Genomic DNA, 24,264 nt, shown 5'->3' with positions numbered 1-24,264 from the left:
CATATGAATTGATGGGGCACACAATTCAGTCCAAGTCAGCCGAAATCCTTTATATGGTCTTCAAGGGCCTGCACGATCTGGCTCTTGTCTGTTCTGTCTCAGGTGGTCAGCTGCCCCCATCTTCTCAGTTTATTTCTCAGTTCCTCAAACATGCAGGCTTCTTCGCTTTCTAGGGCCTTAGTATATGCCGTTTCTTTTGCTTGAAATATTCCCTTTTTACCCTCTCCCCCACTCCCTTAGTTTATAGAATGCCTACTTATCCCTTAAAAATCAGTCACATGTCTTCCTCAAAGAAGTTTCCCATGACTTAACACCATGCCAGGATCCCTCACTTGTATTTCTTCTTTGCACGCCTTACTTCTCCTGTGACACTTACTACCAGTGTAATTAAATCTTTAACTGTATAATTAATTGTTTAATGCCCCTCTCCCTTCCGTAGGAGGAAAGTTCCAAAACAGTAAGGACTGTCTCTGTTTCATCTACTGCTGTAACCCCAGCACCTAGCACAACGCACTGTACACATGAAAACCCTAAAAACAGATTATTTAAAGATGGAAGGTAGATTCTTTATTGGATTTTCAGGTGAAGAGAAATGCCAGAAATCATCAATAATTAAAAAACTCTCTCCCTCAGTGAACCTCTTTCTAGTCAGGAAAGCCAAGGTTGTTGAGAAGTATATCATCTTGACATATTTTGGAATTTATACAGAAGACTCTAGCTAAAATCTCAATGACAGATTTCCATCTCTGCCCAAACTGCTCAATCATGGGAGACTGTCTTGAAGATAGTTGAAGCAATTTGTCCAATAACCCATGACTTTGCTGCTCCTTCTAACAAGGAGGAATGTTAGCTAGTCTTCCCCTTAAATCTGGACTGGCTCTGTGACTTGCTGTGGCCAATAGAATTTCACAGAAGTGATGCTGAGTATAGGCCCTGCCCACTAGTGTCCTTAGAGCATTTTGGAATGCTACTGCAGGACCACCATAGAAAGGAGCTGGGTTAACCTCCTGGATGATGAGAGAACAAATAGAGGGGAATCCAGGCAACCAGCCAACAGCCAGCACCAACTTTTAGACATGCAAACAAAAACCTTTTAGGTCTTCCTGCCCAGCTCATCTTCCAGATGAAATTAACCACAAGAGCAAGCCCAGAGAAGCCAACAGAGGAACCCACAGAATTGAGAGAATAACAGATCATTGCTGGGTGCTTCATTACCAGAAATGCTGAATGGAGCGTCAGTCCTCCTGATTTCTGCATGATCATCTCATTTCCCGTTCTCTAAACACTCATGCCCTCCCTCCTGACTCTCACTGTCACACTCAGTGTGAATCATCAGAACACTCTAGAATGCTGATATTTCCAACTGTAAATCCAGAAAAGAAAACAGACAAGACAACTGACTAACAGTGGGGTCTATATATGTGACTTCAGCTGAGTCTGTGGGTAGGGCGTTGTTAGGGAGCATATTCTTAGAAAGGGGGCCACATTCCCTCACCTAGGACACAGGGCTCTTGAGGTGGAAGCCAGAGGCAGGGTCACTGGGCACACCTCATTTGACCATGGCTGCAATTTCTAAACTTAAAATGCAACCCAGGATTTTTGCCATGTAGAAAACTTCCTATGACACAGGAGGAGATCCTAGAAACTTCCATGTGTACCCACTGGCCTGTCCACTTGCAGCATTGATCACCATAGCATTGTTTGTATCAGAAAAAACTTAGGATAACCCAAATGCCCAACAATGGATATTTACATCATGGAATACTATACAGGTAAAATGAATGAACAAGAGCTCCATGCATTAACATTTTTGTTGTTGTTTAGTTGCTAAGTCATGTCCGACTCATTTTGCAGCCCCATGAACTGTAGCCCACCAAGACACATCATTGAGAGAAAACAGCAAGTTGCCGAAGTTATGTAAAGTGTGATACTATAACTGAAAGTAGGGTCCAGCTGCTTGCTGCTCAAAAGCCAATAAAGAGGCAAGGTTGTTGGAAAAGAAAGTTTGCTTTATTTTGGATCCCAGGGACTGGGAGGTGTGTGTGGTGTGGTGGATGCTTGTTCAAAGAACAGCTTTACTTTCCCCTCACAATCAGAGGGCAAGAGCTTTTACAGACAGAGAGGGAGGGGGTTCCATGTAGAAACAGCAGTCAGTTCTGACAGTCATCTTGAAACTGGTCATCAGCAGTCTATCTGCATCATCTTGATCCTTTTAAGTGCAGTTCAGCTTCAGTTTCAGGGTCTGTTTGTTCCCATTTCTCGGAGGCCAGTTCTCAGAATTGTGGCAGCTTATGTCATGGCTCCAGTCTGGTCATCATGTAGTAAACTTTTTCCACCTGGTGAGTGTTGCAGTATCTATAAGACAGTTCACAGGATATGGCTCAGAACATTGTCTATAGCCCTTGAGAAGGAACTAAATGTCCTTGAAACTGCTTAATGACTAAACTGTTACTATTTTATCTCCTTTGACTGTTTTCCTTTGTTTCTGCATGTTCTAACTTCTCTGACTAATTTTTTTAAATTATTTAATTTATTTATTCTTTGGCTGCGCTGGGCCTTCATTGCTGCATGCAGTCTTTCTCTAGTTGCAACAAGCGTGGGCTGCTCTCTAGTTGTGGAGGGTGGGCTTCTCACTGCGGTGGCTTCTCTGGTTGTGGAGTACGGGCTCCAGGGCACGCAGGCTTCGGTGGCTGCTGCACGTGGACTCAGCAGTTGTGGTTCACAGGCTCCAGAGCACAGGCTCAGTAGCTGTGGCACACAAAATTAGTTGCCCTGCAGCATGTGGGATCTTCCTGGACCAGGGATCGAACCTATGTCACCTGCACTGACAGGCAGGTTCTTAACCACTGAACCACCAGGGAAGCCCCCTAAACTTATTCTTTGTCTAAGCTTTTCCACAGACAAAAAACAGACCAAGGGCATGGGGGGCAAGGATCATAGAGTCCTGCTCCATTTCAATACTATTCGTGCAAAATTTAAAACATGTAGAACACCACCAACTATTCTTTAGGACGCATTTGTATGTAGTAAGTGTATAAGTAGATGCATAGGGTGTTAAACAGTATATCTGAGGGAGGGAGGGTGGGGAACAGGATGCAGGGGTACACAGGAGTTTCACCTGAACCAAAATGATTTGAAATAAATACGGGATATTCAAAGATTGTCAAAATGGGTGGTAGATATCATTCTCCTTACTTTTGGGGCTTCCCTGGTAGCTCAGAGGTTAAAGCTTCTGCCTGCAATGCAACCCTGCCTGCCTGCAACCCAGGGAGACCTGGGTTCGATCCCTGGGTCGGGAAGATCCCCTGGAGAAGGAAATGGCAACCCACTCCAGTATTCTTGTCTGGAGAATCCCATGGACGGAGGAGCTTGGTGGGCTACAGTCCACGGGGTCACAAAGAGTCAGACATTACTGAGCAACTTCACTTTATTTTTTTTTAGCATTGAAATCATTACATGACCAAAAAATACAAAGCCCCCATCCCCACCCCCTTCTTCTTACTGGTCAGGTATATCTTTTCTGCAATCTAAGACTTTCAATATTGCTTTGCGGTAACCCTTCTGCCACTTGGGAAAAAGGAAAAACATTAAGAGGTCGATGACCTGCTTAGTTTTATTTTACGACTATAGACCTTTAAGTCATGGAGTTTCAGAGGAAAATTCTGAGAGTCTGGAGAGTCGCCTCCAGGGAGTGTGAGCTCAAGAAATGACTGCGGAGGGCTGAATGGCTGGCAGGACTTCCTACGTGTCGACTTTAAAGACAGACACTGCCTGGGTAGAGAAGCTCCAGCGGAGGCCTGCTTCTGGAAGGGAGCGGGTGATTCACTGAAGAAGGACAAGGGAATGAAGGGACAATGTGGGAAGCACACTTCACTTCAAGTGAAGAAAATGGTATTTGTAGCCCAAGAGTCCTGGAGTCACTTCTCTGTGTGAGCTGGGCAGTTAGGAGACTGTCTACCCAGAGAAGCCTGGAAATAGCATTGTGTTTACCTGCTCCTCTGAACCAGGGGAGGTGGCTGCTGCCCCCAGCCCAGCATGCTCATCAAACCTTGGTTTCAACATTTACTTGCAGTGTGACTGTAGGCCAGTTGTTTAAACTATCTAATCTCTGTGTCCTTATTGCTGAGTGGTGGAGCTAATAATAGTGAAAGGCAAATATAACTGGGTTGACTCAGTTCTAGCTGTTCTGGGTTGCTTTCGGAAGACATATAACTTCAGCTCAAAAAAATCTTGAAAAGAATGCAAATATGTACATACATCTCCCACAGAGGCGGTCAAGGGGAGCCACAGTGCAAGACGCAGAGAAAACATGTCTTGAACATCCTCTTAACCCAGCAAATTCCCCAGAGCTCTGTCCTTGAGGCAGCCCCTCCCCCAAATGTCTCTTCTCTCAATCTCACACCCCCACTTCTCCCTGGACCTCTCCTGTGTCCTTCTGGACAAGCTGTTTTCTTCTGGGAGAAGCTCCAAAACCTTTTAAATTGTAAATCAATGTGGTCTTTCAGCTCCTTTCCATTCTGCTCCCCACTCATGATCACAGAGAAGAGTCTACAGTCCAGCGGGCAAACCCAGAATAGCTCTGGAAAGGGGTGAGAGGGAAGTGGTGATTGGAGAAGACTCTCAGTATCAGACCCTTTTTGTCATTATCACAATCGCACCTTACTCAAGCTCGTTGTGAGAATTAGATGAGATAATGTATGTCAACAACTTAAGAGTAAATAATAAGTAAGTCCCTAAATGATTATTTATTATTCCTATTACTATAATCACCATCATTGGTCTTATTATTTCTTCTTTCTTTTTTTAAAAAATATAAATGCATTATATTATTTCTAAGAACTTATTTATTTTGTTTGAATTCCAAGAACTTCAGCCAAAAGTTTAAAAACTCCAGTTGCAGTCCAGAGGTTGTAGAGCATTCTCCATTTGGGCTGAGCCACCATCTGCCTGCTATATTTTGTCACCCTGCTTATTTAATTTATAAACAGAGTAGTGAAGAAAAATTGAAGAGAAGTCGCTCAGTCGTGTCTGACTCTTTGCGACGCAATGGACTGTAGCCCACCAGGCTCCTTGGTCCATGGGATTTTCCAGGCAGGAATACTGGAGTGGGTTGCCATTTCCTTCTCCAGGGGATCTTCCCGACCCAGGGATTGAACCCGGGTCTCCCGCATTGTAAGCAGACGCTTTACCGTCCAAGCTACCAGGGAAGCTATAAACAGAGTACATCATGTGAAATGCCAGGCTGAATAAAGCACAAGCTGGAATCAAGATTGAGGGGATGGAGAAGGAAATGGCAACCCACTCCACACTCTTGCCTGGAAAATCCCATGGATGGAGGAGCCTGATAGGCTACAGTCTATGGGGTCGCAAAGAGTCGGACACGACTGAGCGACTTCACTTCACTTCAACACTAGAAAACTGGGCTATGTGCCTTATAGATGGTGCCAATATGTAATTTCCCTGGAAGATAAAGATTCTACAGGGCAGACTAAGTCAGATGACCTGAAGATATACTGGGCTACATCTAGTGGAAGTTCTTAACATAAGTCTTACTTGTGACTTTACTAATACTGCTGGCTATGTTATTTGTATTTCACCTGTTTTACAAAATTGCTGTTTCTTACACTGTCAAATATGTGTGTGAGGCCTCTAATAGCATAATATATAGTCCCATATGAGATCGATGATGGTAACAGTGTAACTCTAGATATGGCAAGAAGCAACAAGAGGGAGTATTTTCCTGGACCAAGAAGCTAGTAAGACAGGTGGTCCAGAGAATTTTGGATACTGTTTTATGGCCTAGTCCAGTAACAGCACATTGAGTGGCCTGTCAACAGAATCTTTGCCAAACCTGAGAATGGACATTCTCAGCACTGTGGGATAAAATGGTCATGAAATGCCCCCCTCAAAATCATGGTCAAGTTTATGAGCAAAAAGGGGCTCTGCCAACTGAAGACTGACACTCGCCATCTACATCTACAAAGATTAAATCATGGCCGCTACAACTGCTGACTTTCAATGTCCCTGAAAGGAGTTCAGGGTGAAAATCAGGAATGAGGCACTCTGTGCTCTGGAAAAAACTGGCAGAACAGGCCTTCAGATAGTTAGATCTTTTCAGGAGAAGATTTTATGAGTCCCAATTCTTGCATCTTCTCGTACCTAGAGAAACACTGACGTCATTAACGGTGAAATCTGCTTTGGCTATTAAGGAAAAGTTTACAATTAAAAGTCAAAATAGAGTAGCTATGGTTCAGACATCCTGGGAGATAACTAGGTGATGCTATGGGTATACTTTCAGATTAGACCTTGTATTGCTAAACACTTGAGTTTTCTGAGTCGTGTCAGGCTTGGATGCCACCATTTTCAAAACAATGTATGCTGGAAGCTAGTAACCTTACTTTTTTTTTTTTTATAAAACTAGGCAACTGGCTACATGGCTACAAGTCTCCCTGAAGTGCCAGGTCCAGACTGGGTTTCAGGCCTATTCTTCTAAAAAGAAATAAGATTTATTTTGTCTACTAAATTCCAGTTATCACTCCTCCAACTACTTCTAATTGGGTCTGTTACACCAAAATGGCAGACCAAGGGATTCGGATTTTAATCATATAAGACTCAGATCTAGAACTTGGAACTCAGAAATACTTTCAATTCAGTGTCTATACTCCAAGCTGGGGCAGTCCTATGCCCCATTTTGACAGGAAGTTATCACAGTTATAGTTGCCTAGTTCCCTAAAATTAAAACTGAGCGGGACTCTGTGAGGCTCTGGAGTACAGATCTGTTCTGTGTTCTCCATTTCTTATCTGTAGGATATAGACTTTGTTTGGCCTCCTTGACCTTCCCTGAATTCCAAAGCGTGGATTCAAACAATTGCTGATCAGGGAAGGGAAGGGATACAAAAACAGAAACAATCAAAGGTTGGTACAGCCTCCAGACAGAGTCCTGGTTCCTACTCAGACAAATATGCATAACAATGTCTTTGAGCCCCCACCCAGGTGGAAGATGGTAACTTCAGACTGAACACAAGATTCCTGGAGCACAGCTCTGTTGCCTCACCACCAGCCAATCAGAAGGGGTCACAAACTCTGCAACCCTCACCCCAAATGTTGCCTTCTGTTTCCAGGGACCAGAGATGACCATCCTGTTAGGTCTCTTGTTTGGCCCTTGTCTATTTCATCTCTGAGAGGGGCCAACTAAATTGCTGTTGCAAGGAGATCCAACCAGTCCATTCTGAAGGAGATCAGCCCTGGGATTTCTTTGGAAGGAATGATGCTAAAGCTGAAGCTCCAGTACTTTGGCCACCTCATGCAAAGAGTTGACTCATTGGAAAAGACTCTGATGCTGGGAGGGATTGGGGGCAGGAGGAGAAGGGGACGACCCAGGATGAGGTGGCTGGATGGCATCACGGACTCGATGGACGTGAGTCTGAGCGAACTCTGGGAGATGGTGATGGACAGGGAGGCCTGGTGTGCTGCGATTCATGGGGTCGCAAAGAGACACGACTGAGCGACTGAACTGAACTGAACAAGGGTAGAAGCTGGTTTCAGATGTGGAAAACCCCAACTTAGATCAGGTAGAGAGAGACTTCTGCTCTGCTAGGCAGGCCTATGCCCATGCACAGCAGGAAGAAGTTACAGAAGAAAGAGACCTCCGCCCCAATTCCCAAGAAGTATCTTGAGTATGAAGTCTCTCAGGGGGCCTATGTGCTGCGTTAGGGGAAGAACGTTGTTTTTATGTGAATCACTCGTGGGTAGTCAGGGAGTCCCTGGCCAAGATAAGAGAAGGGCTGAGTCAGAGAAAAAAAGAGAAAGAGAAATGTCTCAAAATTGGTTTGAATCCTGGTTCAACTCATCCCCCTGGTTCACAACTCTCATATCTTCCTTGGTAGGGCCCCTGATTATCTTGTTACTGCTATTCGCCCTCGGGCCATGCTTACTAAACAAATTGGTGGCCTTCATTAAAAGCCGCATCAACCCGGTGCAGCTCATGGTGCGCAGATCCCAATATACGGCCTTGCCAATGGTCCCCTTAGCGGGAGACAATATAGAGCTGACCCCAGACCCATGATTGGGTCTGTCCTGTATCCTAGAGAAAGGGGGAATGAAGAATCTAAGCTACTCCATTTTGTTAACAGAAAAACGCCATTTTGTAAGGTTCTGGGAAAAGAGCCTTTGGAAATTCCCTGACCTCGCCCCACTGCCCACAAGCCAACCAGACCCCAGACCAAAATCTCCTGACTTAACGCTCAGGAACTTGTGGTCTACCTAGACAATAGGGACCAATCAAGAACCAACACACAATCCTTCGAAAGAAAGTGACCAATCAGATGTTCCCCTACCTAGAAATCCTTTTTCTTCCATGTATACTCCCTATATAAGCAATGTAATCCAAAACCCGGGGCTCCTCCCTATAGCCCCCCAGCTCGAGGTTGGTAATAAAAACTCTCTTGCTTTTGCATCGGAAAAAAAAAAAAAAGATTGAGGGGAGAAATATCATAACCTCAGATATGCAGATGACACCACCATTACAGCGGAAAGCAAAGAACTAAAAGCTTCTTGATGAAGGTAAAAGAGGAGAGAGTGAAAAAGTTGGCTTAAAACTCAACATTCAAAAAACTAAGATCATGACATCCAGTCCCATCACTTCATAGCTAATAGATGGGGAAAAAGTAGAAACAGTGGCAGATTTCATTTCCTTGGGCTCCAAATCACTGTGGACAGTGACTGCAGCCACAAAATTTAAAGCTGCTTGCACCTTGGAAGAAAAACTATGACAAACCTAGACAGTATATTAAAAAGCAGAGATATCACTTTGCTGAAAAGTTCTGTATAGTCAAAAATATGGTGTTTCCAGTAGTCATGTACCGTTGTGAGAGCTGGATCATAAAGAAGGCTGAGCGCCAAAGAATTGATGCTTTTGAACTGTGGTGTTGGAGGAAAACTCTTGAGAGTCCCTTGAACTGCAAGGAGATCAAACTAGTCAATCCTAAAGGAAATCGGTCCTGATTATTTACCACAAGGACTGATGCTGAAGCTGAAGCTCCAAAACTTTGGCTACCTAATGCAAAGAGCCAACTCATTGGAAAAGACCCTGATGCTGGGAAAGACTGAGAGCAGGAGAAGCGAGGGACAGAAAATGAGATGGTTGGATGGCATCACCGACTCAATGGACACGAGTTTGAGCAAGCTCCAGGAGATAGTGAAGGACAAGGGAGCCTGGTGTGCTGCAGTCCATGGGGAATCAAAGAGTCTGACACGACTGAGTGACTGGACAACAAAGACCAACTGTCTGCCCTCTCCTACCTGTGACCAGCGACATTGACTGTAGTTGGTTTGAGAAGCTGTGAAAAAAAGCCTGTTGGGCCACCTCCTTGAGGTTCTGGGCAGCCCACTAAAGGGACTTCCTTCCCCAGTCTCCCCTTGCCGGCTGGCCAGGGTGCCGGGTGCTTCATACTCTCTCTGTGCTGTATGGAGCATCTTATGCAGTTTAGCTACTGGGCCTGGGATATCTTGGTGGCGGCAGCTCTGTAGAGGAGCCTTACCCTGCAGCCATCTGACTGGCCCATTCACAGAACCAACAGGTCTGAAGACCACCCCTGAGGCAGCCTTCTGGCTTTGGGTGGGTCCCTTATGCAAGGCTCAGGCTAAGCACATAGTGCTGAGAAGCTGGCTTCTGGGAAGGCAGCCAGGGCCTACAGAGGTTACCGGGTTCTGGGAACCAGAATAGCCTAAATACAGGAAAACTTGGACAGAGAGTACTTTCCAAGAACTGAAGGGCTGTTCTGTAACAAGGAAGAGACTCCCGAGTCACGTCAGACCCACAGGAGCCACAGGAGGGCGCTCTCCCTCAGGGCAGTCTAAATGGGGGATATTGTACCCATCTTTGGTGCACAGAGTGTCATGGGGAGGGGGGGCGCGTGGGGGTGGGACAAGCAGAGGGCGGACGACCTCTCTCTTAGGAATGACAGCTAAGAGGTTCCAGATGCTTACTGTGGGCCAGGCCCGGCTGTAAGCACTTTACACGAGACATCTCATTTAACTCACGCTTGCCCAGTGAGGGAGGCAGTGCTAACGCCTTGATGCCTGGAGGAGAAACTGAGACAGAGGGAGGCCTTGTCCAGGACCACACGGCTGGCCAGCAGAGGCCGGGGAAGCGGTAGCCTGGCTGCGGCGCATGCTAGATCAGCCCCCACACCATCCTTCCTCCAGCACAAGGCAAGGGCAAGCCCGGGCAGTGCTTCTCACACTTTGTGTTCAAATGAATCACAATTCTGGGTTCTGAATCTGTAGGGGCCTGGGCTGGGCTGGGGCCTGAGATTCTCTGTTTCCAAGAAATGCTAATGAAACCCTCCGGCCACACTTTGGGTAGCAAAAGCCTTGAAGCCCATGGAATCTCTCAAGGCTGTAAGAGTCACGTGTGCCTGTGGGCCCTGCAGGCACCAGGGGACCTGGAGCCCTGTCCGGATGGTGGTTTGAGGGAACAGAGCAGGGCACTGGGGGCACTGGATCTCCAGAGAGTAGACTCTCCCTTCTAGACAGACATAGGGCTGGCCCTCCCTTCCCCTCCCCTCCACCTCTTCCCTCCCTTCCCCTCCTCTGGGAGCCAGAGCAGGCACCTCGCTCAGGACACAGCTCTCCCAGGAGGGTGGGCGTGGGAGGTGAGCTGGCCCCAACACAGACACAGATACATGGACACACAGACGCAATGATACACAGGTACAGAAGGACACAGACAGGTATACAGACAGACACACACACAGATACAGACCACAGACACGTACACAGATATACACGTAGACGCACACAGATACACACAGACATAGATAGACACAGACATAGACACAGACACACACCCAAGCCCTGCTGGGCCTGACAGGGCAGATCTCTTCAGGAACTAGACAGAGTGCAAATAGCAACCTCACCTGCAGAAGGCCTTTCTCCAAGGCTCCCACTGACCAGGAGAGGAGGTGAGGGCCTGGGAAGTGGAAACGCACCGCCCACAGGTCCAGCTGTTTGCTCAAACCTCCTCCCTCCTCTCTGCCTGGATAACAAGAGGGGCCTCCTAATCTGAAGCCAGGCTCTCTACTTCCCCTACCTGAGCTGCCCCCCGCATGCAGGTAGCCTGGCCTCATGACACATACCTAACATGTCACCCCAGAGTTTAAAAACTCTGATGGGATCACATATATATTTAAAAAAATTTTCAAAGACTTTCTATTGCCCACAACGTAAACTACTTACTTTCCGCACAGAAAAGGATTAACAGAGCGAATCTGACTGCTTGTTCTTAGAAAGGCCTGCTCACCAGGCTGGCCCCTGTCTGGCATCTGGGAATGGAGATTTTGAGTGTGTGTGGGGGAGGGGTTCCCACCATTAGCCGGGAAGAGTGGCTGTCTGTGCCTAAACCGTCTGTACAAACAGTCCGTGTGGTTCAGGCTGAAGCCCTGCCTTCCTTCTAGGATCCTGGAATTTGGGTACGTGCCAGGCAGAGGCTGCCTCTGGGGTCAGCCCCTGTGTTAGTCAGGGTTCTCCAGAGAAACAGAATAGGAGACATATATGGAGAGGGAGCCGGTGACTCATTTTAAGGAATTGGCTCAGGCAAATGTGGGAGTTGGCAAACTTGAAATCTGTAGGGCAGACTGGCAGGCTGGAAATTCAGAGTTGATATTGTGGCCTTGAGCACAGATTCTCAGGGCAGCAGGCAGGGGTTCTCCCTTCTTCGGAGGATTCTCCCTTCTTAGGTAAACCTCGGTCTTTGCTCTTAAGGTCTTCAACTGATTAGGTGAAGCCCACTTATATGATGGAGAGTGATCACCTGACTCAAAGTCCACTGATTTATAGGTTAATCTTCTCTAAAAAAATACCTTCACTGACAACATATAGACTTGTGTTTGATCAAATGAGGCACTATCGCCTGCCCAAACTGATGTAAACAGTTAAATATAACAACTTGCAATAAAATCCTGGGCACTGAGTCTCTAACAAGCTTCTTGGTTGGCAGTGTTTTACATACGTTATGGCAACTCATTGCTGGAGGGAGTAGGTGTGTCCCCTGTGGCTCCCTGGAAGAGGACTCTGATCACGTACTCTCAAGAACAATTTCCCTTGCACCTGGAGTCCCTTAGACTTCATCTCGTGTTCCTCTTCCTTTGCTGAACATGCTCTGCATCCTGTTCTAATAAATCACAGCTGTGAGTACAACTGTCCACTGAGTCCTGTGAGTCCTCTTAATGAGTCGTCATCCTGGGGATTTCCAATCCATCCTCAGATGCTCTGATCTGAGCCTGGCCAGCCTCCTCAGTTCCAGCTCCTGTTTCTCTCCACCGTATACCCCACATTCCCACCATACTGATATACTTAGTGTCTGAATATGCTATGCTATCTCATGCCTCCATAGTCTAGAATGCCCTTCTTTTCCTCTCTTGGCCTGGCTAACATTTTTTGGGGGAGGGATACACCACAGAGCTTGCGGAATCCTAGTTTCTCAACCAGGGATTGAACCTGGGACTTGAAGAGTGGAAGCACAGAGTCCTAACCACTGGACCACCAGGGAATTCCCACTACCTGGCTGACTTCTATGCAATCACCAAGTCATCTTGTTTGTATGACAGTCTCTAGGTCCATCCACATCTTTGCAAATGACAAAACTTTGTTCCTTTTTGCAGCTGAGTAATATTCCATTGTCGGAGAAGGCAATGGCAACCCACCTGGAAAACCCCATGGACGGAGGAGCCTGGTAGGCTGCAGTCCATGGGGTCGCTAAGAGTCGGACACGACTGAGTGACTTCACTTTCACTTTTCACTTTCATGCTTTGGAGAAGGAAATGGCAACCCACTCCAGTGTTCTTGCCTGGAGAATCCCAGGGATGGGGGAGCCTGGTGGGTTGCCATCTCTTGGGTCGCACAGAGTCAGACACGACTGAAGTGACTTAGCAAGCAAGCAATATTCCATTGTATATATGTTTCACATCTTCTTTATCCATTCTTCTGTCAATGGATATTTAGGTTGCTTCCATGTCCTGGCTAATGTAAATAGTGCTGTAATAAGCACTGGGGTGTATGTTAGAAAAATGGTACAGATGAACCTATTCGCAAAGCAGAAATAGAGACACAGATATAGAGAACAAATGTATGGACACTAGGGTGGAAAGGGGAATGAGATGGAGCGGGAGATTGGAACTGGCATATGTACATTACTAAGTATAAAATAGGTAGCTAACGAGAACCTGTATATTTTCTATTTAATGCCCTATGGTGACCTAAATGGGAAGGAAATCCCCAAAAGAGGGGATGTGTATATGTATATATATGTATATGATAGCTGATTCCCATTGCTGTACAACAGAAAAGAAAACATTGTAAAGCAACTATACTCCAGTAAAAATCAAAAAAGAAATAGACAGCCTATTTGGTTATCCATTCCCGTGGAACAAACCATCCCAAACCATAATGGCTTAAGACAGCAACACTGCATTATTTCTCATGATTGTGTGGGTTGCCTCAGGTAGTTCTCCTCTTTCCCATGGTGTTGGCTGGAAGGTTAGGAAGCGAAGTTCAGTTGATCCCACCCACATAGCTGGTAGTTGATGCTGACCACTGCCTGGTAGTTTAGCAGTGGCCACTGGCCAGGGACCCAGCTATTTTCATTTGGGCTTCTCCGTGAGTGTCCAAAAAGCATGGCAGCCCGATTCCAGGAAGAAGCATTCCCAACAGGCAAGCCTCAATATGCAAGTATTTATCAAGCTGTAGCTTGCATCATTCTTGCTGATGTCCCACTGGCTTAAGCTAGTCACATGGCCAAGGTCAGACTCACCATGGGAGGGAACCACACAAGGAAATGAATACTGAGGCTGTAGTTCATTGAGGGCCATGGTAGTACAACACACCTTTTAGTTCAAGTCTGTTCTGGCCTCTCCCTATGCCTATTTATAGTGCTTACCACACTGGATTGAAATAGTTTAATTGTTATGACTACTGTACTATATTGTCACTTATGTTTATGGACTGGAGCTCTTCTGAGGGCTGGGACTCTGGTTCCTCCCTGAAAACAGTGTGTCTGCAGAGCAAGTGATTGAATGAGAGCAGCAGCTGTCATTACCTTCTTCATATCTGCCAGGCTCAAGCTCGGCCCCTACGTTGTTTAGACAGAGGAAGTTCAACAGCTGTGAGATGCCAACTACGTCAGGTCCTTGTGTGCCTTAAAGCAGGGCGGCTAGCCCTATAGCAAGGTCCTGATGTACAGGAGGCCCCTGGTACATGAGTGTGGAATGAATGGGTGAATGAATGAGCAGGTGGACTTCCTAGGCATATCACTGTGATTTCCAAACTACAAATGCATCGATTTTTTTTCTTAAACATACATCGTAACCAGGCTGAGCAGAAATCACACAACTCCACCTCTCACAGATGAAACAGTTTCATCAGAGAACTGTCGAAAAGAGAGATTTTTCAGTGCTCTCCTTTTTTGACTGAGGACCCTCATGAAGAACAGTCTCTTTCACTGAGCTATGTTCCACTAGCCTGTGCGCCTGAAGCAGAAGCCGAGGTCCTGGAATGGTGGAGCGAACTGTCTTCCATAGTCTCCCCACGACTATGACATCGGCTCCCCAGACTGGTTGGTTCTGAGCAGAGGCTCCTCGTATAGGCTCTGTCTCATGCTATAAATAGCCACAGCCACATCTTCAGTGACAGCACACTGGAGTGTGGAAACTCATTGTGTATGCAACTCCTCCCTATTGCAAAATTCTGATATCATCAGAGAACACAAGAAGTGAATCAACCCTGTATAAATACTTTGATTAGATCACTTGCTTTCAAGCCTGAAAAAAGGAGGGGAGTGGAAGAGAAAAAGCTTGGTGTCATTGCCTTCCGGATTGACATAAGGGTGTAACGTCTCCCACCCAGCTGAATGCTAACCCCGATGGAGCTGTGGGGATAACTTTTTCTTACTTAAGACTATGTTTCTCTACTTTCCATCCTTTGGAATATTTCATCTTTTGAACCTTAGTCTAAATAACTCAAATAGAAGAAGGTCTTGAATAACAAAATTCAAGAAAAAATATTTTTTTGTTTTATGAAATTACTTTTTCAGTTTTTGAAATAATTAACAGTATTGTTTTCTTCCCAAGCAAGTAAAGAATCTGCTTGCAATATGGGAGGCCCAGGTTCAGTTCCTGAGTCAGGAAGATCCCCTGGCGAAGGGAATGGCAACCCACTCCAGTATTCTTGCCTGGGAAATCCCAAGGACAGAGGAGCCTGGTGGGCTACAGTCTATGGGGTCGAAAAGAGTTGGACATGACTGAGTAACTAACACTTTGACTTTTTCTACAGGTGATCCCCTCTGATCTGTAAAAATTGAAATTCATCTAGACAGGGGCCACACACTGGTTCTACCTGGCCAAATCCAGCCTGCTCTGTCTGTGCCTTTCTTGGCCAGCACCGTAGTTGGTTGTTTTTAAAAAAATTTGGCTGCGGCATGTGAACTCTAGTTCTCTAACCAGGATTGAACCCAGGCCCTCTGCATCGGGATTGCAAAATCTTAACCACTGGACCATGAGGGAAGTCCCAGGAGTTGGTTTTTAAGTTCTGAGCTTCTTCTCGCTCAGATGGGGCATGTTCTCCAGTTCCCCACAGTTTCCACTGCTGCAGTTATATCCCACACATAGTTCACTGCAGAACCCTGTAGGCAATTGAGTTTCCAGTCTCTGAGTGCTAGCTCTTATTTTACAAATGGGGAAACAGACTCAGAGAAGTTGATTTTCCCAAGACTCTACAGCTAAGAACTAGAAGACATGAAAAGTGGTTCTCCAGGCTCCAAGTACACAAGACTGTCTCTCTTCTGCTTACTGTTACCTCCACATCACTTCCCGCAGCTTTGGCGAAATGAACAAATCTATGTGAAATTTCAATAACTGTCATAGAAACAGCAAGCTTTCCTCAGGTGGATTTTGTAATAACAACACATCTAAGGGTGAGTTCTGTGACCTTCCTCTTTCTGTTTTGCCCATCCACTCCACAGGGCAAGACAAACTTCACCCCACAGTGTCATTGGGCAACCCTCAGGCGTAAAAAGAGGAGCATTTTCCTGCTTCTCCCTTTTCAGCAAATGGCTCTGATGCAAATCTTTCTCCACATGATATCCATACTGGAAATGATTCAGATGGTGCAGATGGGCACGTCTTCTGGAAAAATCCTACTGGTTACTCAAAGCCCTGCTCAACCTTGAACTCCTGTGTGAAGCTGGCTCCACCCTTCAATTACATATAAGTGAGGACTTATCCCACAGCAGGGGCTGAGTGTGTCCCTAGCTGGTAGTCCTAAGGCTTACTTACTTACTTAACCTTTTGGGTCTTCACTTCCCCATCTCCACTCTCTCCTCTCAGTCCATATTTTCTGAATTGAATCGAGATAACTGAGGTTGATATGAGAGTTCCAGAAAACAAACTGTATCTCTCAATTTTCTACCCAAATTGGACAAGGACTAGATTTTGGTTCTTTTCTCTGGAAAGTAAGTGTTAGTTACTCAGTCGTTTCAGACTCTTTGTGACCCCATGGACTATAGCTGTCTAGGCTCCTCTCTCTATGGAATTCTCCAGGCAAGAATACTAGAGTGGGTAGCCATTCCCTTCTCCACGGGATCTTCTTGACCCAGGGACTGAACCCAGAGTCTTCTGCATTGCAAGCAAATTCTTCACCATCTGAGCCACCAGAAAAGCCTAAGTCATTGTGCAAAAAATGCCCAAATAGCATCTACTCTTCAAGAAAACATTGCCTAGTGCTGGGAAAAGAGTCAGACACGCAAGGGAGGGGGCTGCTGCATTGAAAAGTCCTACAGGGGCCTGGCTTGGAAAGTGGTGATGAAATGGGACAGGGAGACCCTAGATAGCCCCCTAACCATAGTGTTTATCTGAGGATCTGAGCCTGTCTGAAATCCAGCAGTAGAGTTTAGGAAATAAAAGGAAATCCTACCTCTAACTCCCAAGGGAAGATTAAGGAGCTCCAGGGGCCTCATATCAAGGTGACTCCCTGAAAGGGTGGGTGGTGAATGAGAGAGTACAAAGGAAGTCTCAGGAACTTGTAGATCTTTTACAGCAGTACTGTCCAAGAGAAATATAATGTAAACTGCAGGTGTAATTTAAAATATTCTAGTTGTCACAGTAAAAAAAAAAAAAAAAAAGGTAAAATTTATTTGAATTGCATATCCAAATATATCTAACATTAAATCTCATACTTTAAAAATGCATTATATCCAAAATATATCATATCAACATATGATTAATATAAAAATTACTCATGAACTATTTTACATGTTTTTCAATCTACGTCTTTAAGTTCTAGCATTTATTGTATAATTGCAGCACATCTCAATTTGGGTGCTAAATTTTCATCAAAAATATTCAACCTGTATGTAGATTTCAAAAAATTTCTAGTAAGAAAAAGTAGTTTCACATACTCAATTTGTTTCAAACATACATAAACATTTCCCAACCACTAACTGAATTGAATATCAGTTTTTACTAGTTTTTTATTAAAAATTTTTTGGGGTGGTCCATATCAGTGCTGGGCTTCCCTGGTGGCCCAGATGTAAAGAATCAGCCTGCAGTGCAGGAGAAATGGGTTCAATCCCTAGGTTGAGAAAATCCCTGGAGAAGGGAATGGCAACTCACTCCAGTACTCTTGCTGGAGAATTCCATGGACAGAGGAGACTGGCAGGCTACAGTCCATGGAGATCACAGAGTCAGACACAGCTGAGCAAGTCACACACACACTCACATCAGTGTTAATTTGATTATTCAGCTTTATTGAGATATAATTGACATCTAAAACTATGTAAGTTTAAGGTGTACAATAACAGTGTTGATTTTTTTTTTTAATTTAATGTTCACTGGATCTTAGCTGCAGTGTGCAGTATCTAGTTCCCTGATTAGGGATTGAACTCAGGCCCCCTGCATTGGTAACATGGAGTTTTAGCCACTGGGCCACCAGGGAAGTCCCAGTGGTGTTGATTTGATATATTTACATATTGGAAAATGATTACCACCATAGCAATAACTAACACCTCCATCACATCACATCATTACCATTTTTTTTAACCATTTCCTTTAGTGGTGAAAACATTTAGGAACTACTCTCTTGGCAATTGTCAAGTATATAATACAGTATTTATAACTAAAATCATCGTGCTATATATTAGATTACTAGAACTTATTCATCTTCTGCGTGCATGCTAAGTCACTTCAGTCGTGTCTGACTCTTTGTGACCCTATGTACTATAGCCCACCAGGCTCCTCTGTCCATGGCATTCTCTAGGCAAGAATATTGGAGTGGGTTGCCATTCCCACCTCCAGGGAATCTTCCAGGGATTCATCTTCAAACTGGAAATTTATACTCTTCGATTAACATTTCCCCTTTTCCCCTACCTTGAATATCACCTTGTAAATTTAAATTTATTAAAATCAGATAATATTAAAAACAGTACTTCAGTGGTACCAGCAGCATTTTACATGAGGCTATCAGCTACTAGGTCGGACAATGCACTTTTAGACTGATCAGGAGCTGCCGCATTGCGCACTGCCTGCTCCCCTTGGTGTGACACGGGGAGTCTGATCAGAGGTCAATGTCCACATTTTGAAGCTTAACCTTCTAGCTATGGTTGTTCTCCTGTGAGCGCACCCTCTCTGTCTTAGGCTTGGGACTAACCGGGTCACCATCTCGGGATGGGAGAGGGTTGTCTGAATTGCTGTTGCTTATTATTTAATTTATATGCAGACTACATCATGAGAAACGCTGGGCTGGAGGAAGCACAAACTGGAATCAAGATTGCTAGGAGAAATATCAATAACCTCAGATATGCAGATGACACCACCCTTTTGGCAGAAAGAGATGAAGAACTAAGGAGCCTCTTGATAAAAGTGAAAGAAGAGAGTGAAAAAGTTGGCTTAAAGCTCAACATTCAGAAAACTAAGATCATGGCATTCGGTCCCATCACTTTATGGCAAATAGATGGGGAAACAGTGGAAACAGTGGCTGACTTTATTTTGGGGGGCTCCAAAATCACTGTGGATGGTGATTGCAGCCATGAAATTAAAAGATGCTTGCTCCTTGGAAGGAAAGTTATGACCAACCTAGACAGCATATTAAAAAGCAGAGACATTACTTTGCCAACAAAGGTCTGTCTAGTCAAGGCTATGGTTTTTCCAGTAGTCACGTATGGATGTGAGAGTTGGACTATAAAGAAAGCTGAGTGCTGAAGAATTGATGCTTTTGAAGTGTGGTGTTGGAGAAGACTCTTGAGAGTCCCTTGGACTGCAAGGAGATCCAACCGGTCCATCTTAAAGGAGATCAGTCCCAGGTGTTCATTGGAGGGAATGATGTTGAAGCTGACACTCCAATACTTTGGCCACCTGATGAGGAAAGCTGACTCATTTGAAAACACCCTGATGCTGGGAAAGATTGAGGGCAGGAGGAAAAGGGGTCGACAGAGGATGAGACGGTTGGATGGCATCACCGACACAATGGACATGGGTTTGGGTGGACTCTGGGAGTTGGTGATGGACAGGGAAGCCTGGCGTGCTGCAGTTCATGGGGTTGCAAAGAGTCAGACACGACTGAGCAACTGAACTGAGCTGAACTGATAGCTGGAGAACCCAGAAAGCAGTTTGAAGCTATGTAATGCACGGCTGAATGGGTCCCAAACAGACCATATGGGATCAATTCGATTTTTCCATATGAAAAAGCACAGTTAGGTCTACAATAGCCTTTCCCTTTTAGAAATTCACTGCATTGAGAAGAAAGGTTGACAATTTTCCTAGACACTCTAAGCTACTACTTGAATTAGAAATAGTTTAAAAATCAAAAGAATGCCAGGAATGTCTATGGTATTGCTGGCTTCCAGTAAACGCTTATCCATAAATGAATTATTATTAGTTCTAATTATATCAGATTATCCAATGATGGTTTTTTAGCTGGAGGAGAAAGCAGACGATTTTTGCAGTTTAAATTACTTTATAACTTTCTATACATCGTGATTAGGTTAAAAGAAATTCCATTGGTATATAAATTAGTAAGTTTCCACAGCTGTTATCTCCTCTAATCTCTTTTAGTCATTACTATTTAACTAGGAAGGAATTAATTTTTTTAAGTGTATGTGAAAAAAGTTCTGTGTGTATATAAATATATATGTGAAGAATTTTTAAAGAAGCTGCTTGTGAAACAAGCAGAGGTTTTACATCCCATGAAATATCTTAAAAATAGTCATAAAATGCCTCCCTTCTGGCTAAAGTTTCATATAATCACATATATAATATATATAGAAAATATTTGTAAGATATTTGTATATAGTTTATATATGTATATAAATTGCCAAAACTCGTTGGATCATGGAGAAAGGAAGGGAATTCCAGAAAAACATCTACTTCTGCTTCATTAACTAGACTAAAGCCTTGACTGTGTGGATCACAGCAAACTCTGAAAAATTCTTAGAAACAGGAGTACCTGACCACCTTACCTGTCTCCTGAAAAAGTTATATGCAGGTAAAGAAGCAAAAGTTAGAAATGGACAAACATACCGGTCCCAAATTGGGAAAGGAGTACAAGGCTGGATATCGTCACCCTGTTTTTATATGCAGAGTATATCATGAGAAATGTCTGGCTGGATGAATCACCAAGCTGGAATTAAGATTGCCAGAAGAAATATCAACAACCTCAGATATACACATGATACCACTCTAATGGCAGAAAGTGAAGAGGAACTAAAAAGCCTCTTGATGAGGAGAGGAGAGTGGAAAAGCTGGTTTGAAATTCTACACTCAAAAAACTAAGATCATGGCATCTGGTCCCTTCATTTCATGGCAAATAGAAGGGGAAAAAGTGGAAGCAGTGACAGATTTTATTTTGGGGGGGGCTCCAAAATCACTGTGAACGGTGACTGCAGCCATGAAATTAAAAGACACTTGCTCCTTGGAAGGAAAGCTATGACAAACCTAGACAAGGTATTAACAAGCAGAGACATCACTTTGCCCAAAAAGGTCCCTATAGTCAAAACTATGGTTTTTCCAGTAGTCATGTACTACTGTGAGAGTTGGACCATAATGAAGGTTCAACTTCAAATAATTGATGCTTTCCAGTTGTGGTGCTGGAGAAGACTCTTGCTGAAAGGAATGTTGCTTAAGCTGAAGCTCCAATATTTTGGCTACTTGATTCGAAGAGCCCCCTCACTGGGAAAGATTGCAGGCAGGAGAAGGGGGCGGGAGAGGATGAGATGGTTAGATAGTGTCACTGACTCAGTGTACATGAATTTGAGCAAACTCTAGGAGGTAGTGGAGAACAGAGGAGCTGAAGTCCATGGGGTGGCAAAAAGTCAGACATGACTTAGTGACTGAACCACCACAATTATATATATATATTTTTTTGTTAGGGAAAAAAAAAAAAAGCCCTGTAAAAATTGCCACAAGGTGGCACTAAAATCCAATGAACATTCCAGTCTCTTAGTCTGTTCTTGTCTGTATGGAGTGAGGGCGGCAGGAGAGGGGGGCTGATTTACAGGCAACATGTAGGAGACAGTGGACAAAAAAAGACGAAATAAATTAAGCTGAAGACAGGAGGTAGATTAACATCTCCCTTTTGTCTGAAGGATAATTTCCCTCTCTCACTAGTGTGGATATCTGTCATACAATGAATGTATAGGTTAATAAAATTAACTATTAAAATGATTTGTTCTTGATGATTCAGTTTTATCCTTGCCTTCTGCCAGTGTATTGTGAAGGGAGGGGAGAGGCAAGGAGGAGACCCTTTGGGACATCATCTAGTTTGGGAAAGTTTATCCTGTGACTGGTACGATTTTTGAAGTAGCCACTGTCCAGAAAGCTTGTCAAAGTACCCTGGATATACAAATGAATACCATGAAAAGAAGTTGCTACAGAACATAGATTTTTTTCTACTTGTTTATTTTGGCATAATTTACCAACTGAATATTTCTAGAAATTATTTTGATATTGAGATTCAAGCTTGGAACACCTCATATAATATGTCTAAGAATCAGGAAATGAGTGAATTGAATCCTTCTTCCTGATTCTTTGTTTTCCTGTTGTTTTCTTTTTAATACATGGTACAAAGCTTTAATTGTTTGATGTTTTCTTAATATTTGAAGCTTAACGACACAGCTAAGATTCCCAAGCTATATTAAGATGAAGGAAAGTAGTATTAACAATACAGCTATAAAAGGTTTTGACTATAAGAGGAAAAACTTAGGTAAGATTTTTCTAATAGGCTAACTAAAATTTAAAAGAAAGGAAAAAGTTTCAAGAATGGAGCCTTAAACAAATGATCCAAAAGAAAAAAAAACAAACAAAACCTTACTTTCTCTTGTGAGATTCTACTGTGGAAAAATTGTTTACTTATTGACAGTTCAGTTTCTTAGATCTGAAAAACAATCAAAAAAAACACTAGGCATTGTAGTGGAGGTAATCCGACATGAGGGAAGCAGATTTGGTCATTTGAACGTGGTTAGCTTTTAAAGGATACTAGAACTAATGTCTTATTTGACCTGATGATATCTGTGTCCATCTGAGACCTACATCTTGACACATGGATCACATTTTTTGCATATATGAATAAATGGTTCAGTTACAGCTGGTGCCCAGGTTTGACTGGATGGTTAGCACAGACTGGAGTTTGAGATAAGAGACTTCCAGAAAGTTCCAACTAAGTTCCTGAGCATTTAAGTGAATTCTCCACAGTCATTTACTGATTTTTACGTAGACTCCGGCATTGTGCCAGAGCTTCAAGATGCTAAGATAAGAAAGAATTCGGGCCTTCTAATGGCTTCCAGTCAGAGGGGGAGTCAGAAGTAGGAGGCAATAACCTCATCTTGATCAAACACTGAAGGCAGGAGGAGAAGGGGATGACAGAAGATGAGATGGTTGGATGGCATCACCAATTAGATGGACATAAATTTGAGCAGGCTCTAGGAGTTGGTGATGCACAGGGAAGCCTGGCGTGCTGCAGCCCATGGGGTTGTAAAGAGTCAGACACAACTGAGCGACTGAATTGAACTGAACCTCATCGTGATGTAGTGAGCCTCTCCTTTCTGAAACACCAAGAAGCATCCCACTCCATCCAGAATGGAAATGGCCCAACCTGTGTAGTTGGTTCCTCTACAGCTGGTCTCCATCCTGAGTTTCAACTCTTTCTCTCCCAACCAAGGGAAGCCACACTAAGCTATTCTCTTTTGCTAGAATTTGTCTTACTCTTTCCCCACATCTCTGTTTTTGCTCAAGCTGTTCCTTCTTCCTGGGAGGTCCTCCCTCCCTTCCTCCTCCCATCCGCCTCCCCACCTCTTCTGTTCATTAAGATGCTTTGACTTAGGCCCCTCTAGATCAGACATAAGTGTCATCTCCTGCAGAATACAAGGAGTAGATGAAATAAGTCCTGGTGGGTCGCCAGAGACTAGGGTTCTAGCACACTCCCCACCCTCAAACACACACACTAATTTGTCCTGTTCTAGCCTGCAAGTTTCTCAGCCCACCCATCCGGGCTTCAGCCTATTCTTGCCTAATGGGGTGTGGGGTGGTTGGATTTTATTGCACTACTTACTTCAGATAAACCAGGATCCAAATTAATCCTGCAAACCAGGACTGAGGCTGCCCTTTTCTGTCTGGTTACTTCCTGAGTGTACCTGAAGTTCTGCAATCAGCCTCGACCTTCCCCTTTTCACTGACCCTCTTTCCCTGAACCTTCACCTGGAGACCTAGGCTGGGTGCCCGAGAAAGGGGTAAAGCGACTGGCTTGTTAAAGCCGGAAACCGGAACCAGGCCCACCCATGAGGCACCCTCTAGCAGATCCAAACACGGCCCAGGGAGAGAACCCTCGTGGAAGGATGGTGGCAGGCTCGACAAGGGGAGGGGCTGCTTCTAAGAGAGAAAAAAAAAAACAAACCACAACCTTGATTGGAAATAAGCCTGTGTGCGTGTGTGTCTGCGTGTCTGTGCATTTAAAAACAAAACCACGTTAAAGGAGCCGCTCTCTACCCCACAGGTCCGACCACCCGCTGGGAGTTTGCGAAGCAAGCAGGGCAATACGAGTGGGAGAGAGTCATCCACGCGCCCACAAAGTGCCTCCTGTCTCGGAACCGCTCGCCCAGGCCCCGCGGGCTGCTCCGGGCAGCCGGCTCCAAGCCCTTCGCTCCGGCGCGCAGAAAGAGCGAACCTTGACGCAGCCAGAGACCCGCAGCTCCCGCCGCGGCGGCAAACTCCCCAGTCGCCGCCTCTC

The 24,264-nt window shown here is 44.6% G+C and overlaps 1 long non-coding RNA gene across 1 annotated transcript; it reads right to left on the bottom strand.

Annotated features, from left to right (window-relative positions):
• Positions 1-1,801: 1,801 nt before the first annotated feature.
• Positions 1,802-24,251, bottom strand: LOC120851906. The gene is made up of 3 exons (XR_005718437.1): positions 24,202-24,251; positions 22,354-22,416; positions 1,802-2,355 (listed from the first exon to the last, which is right to left on the bottom strand). It is a non-coding gene; the product is annotated as an uncharacterized LOC120851906 (long non-coding RNA).
• Positions 24,252-24,264: the final 13 nt, after the last annotated feature.

Source organism: Oryx dammah, unplaced genomic scaffold, assembly GCF_014754425.2.
Source record: "Oryx dammah isolate SB20612 unplaced genomic scaffold, SCBI_Odam_1.1 HiC_scaffold_25, whole genome shotgun sequence".
Lineage (NCBI taxonomy): Eukaryota > Metazoa > Chordata > Mammalia > Artiodactyla > Bovidae > Oryx > Oryx dammah.
This window is presented reverse-complemented; position numbering and strand designations above follow the sequence as displayed.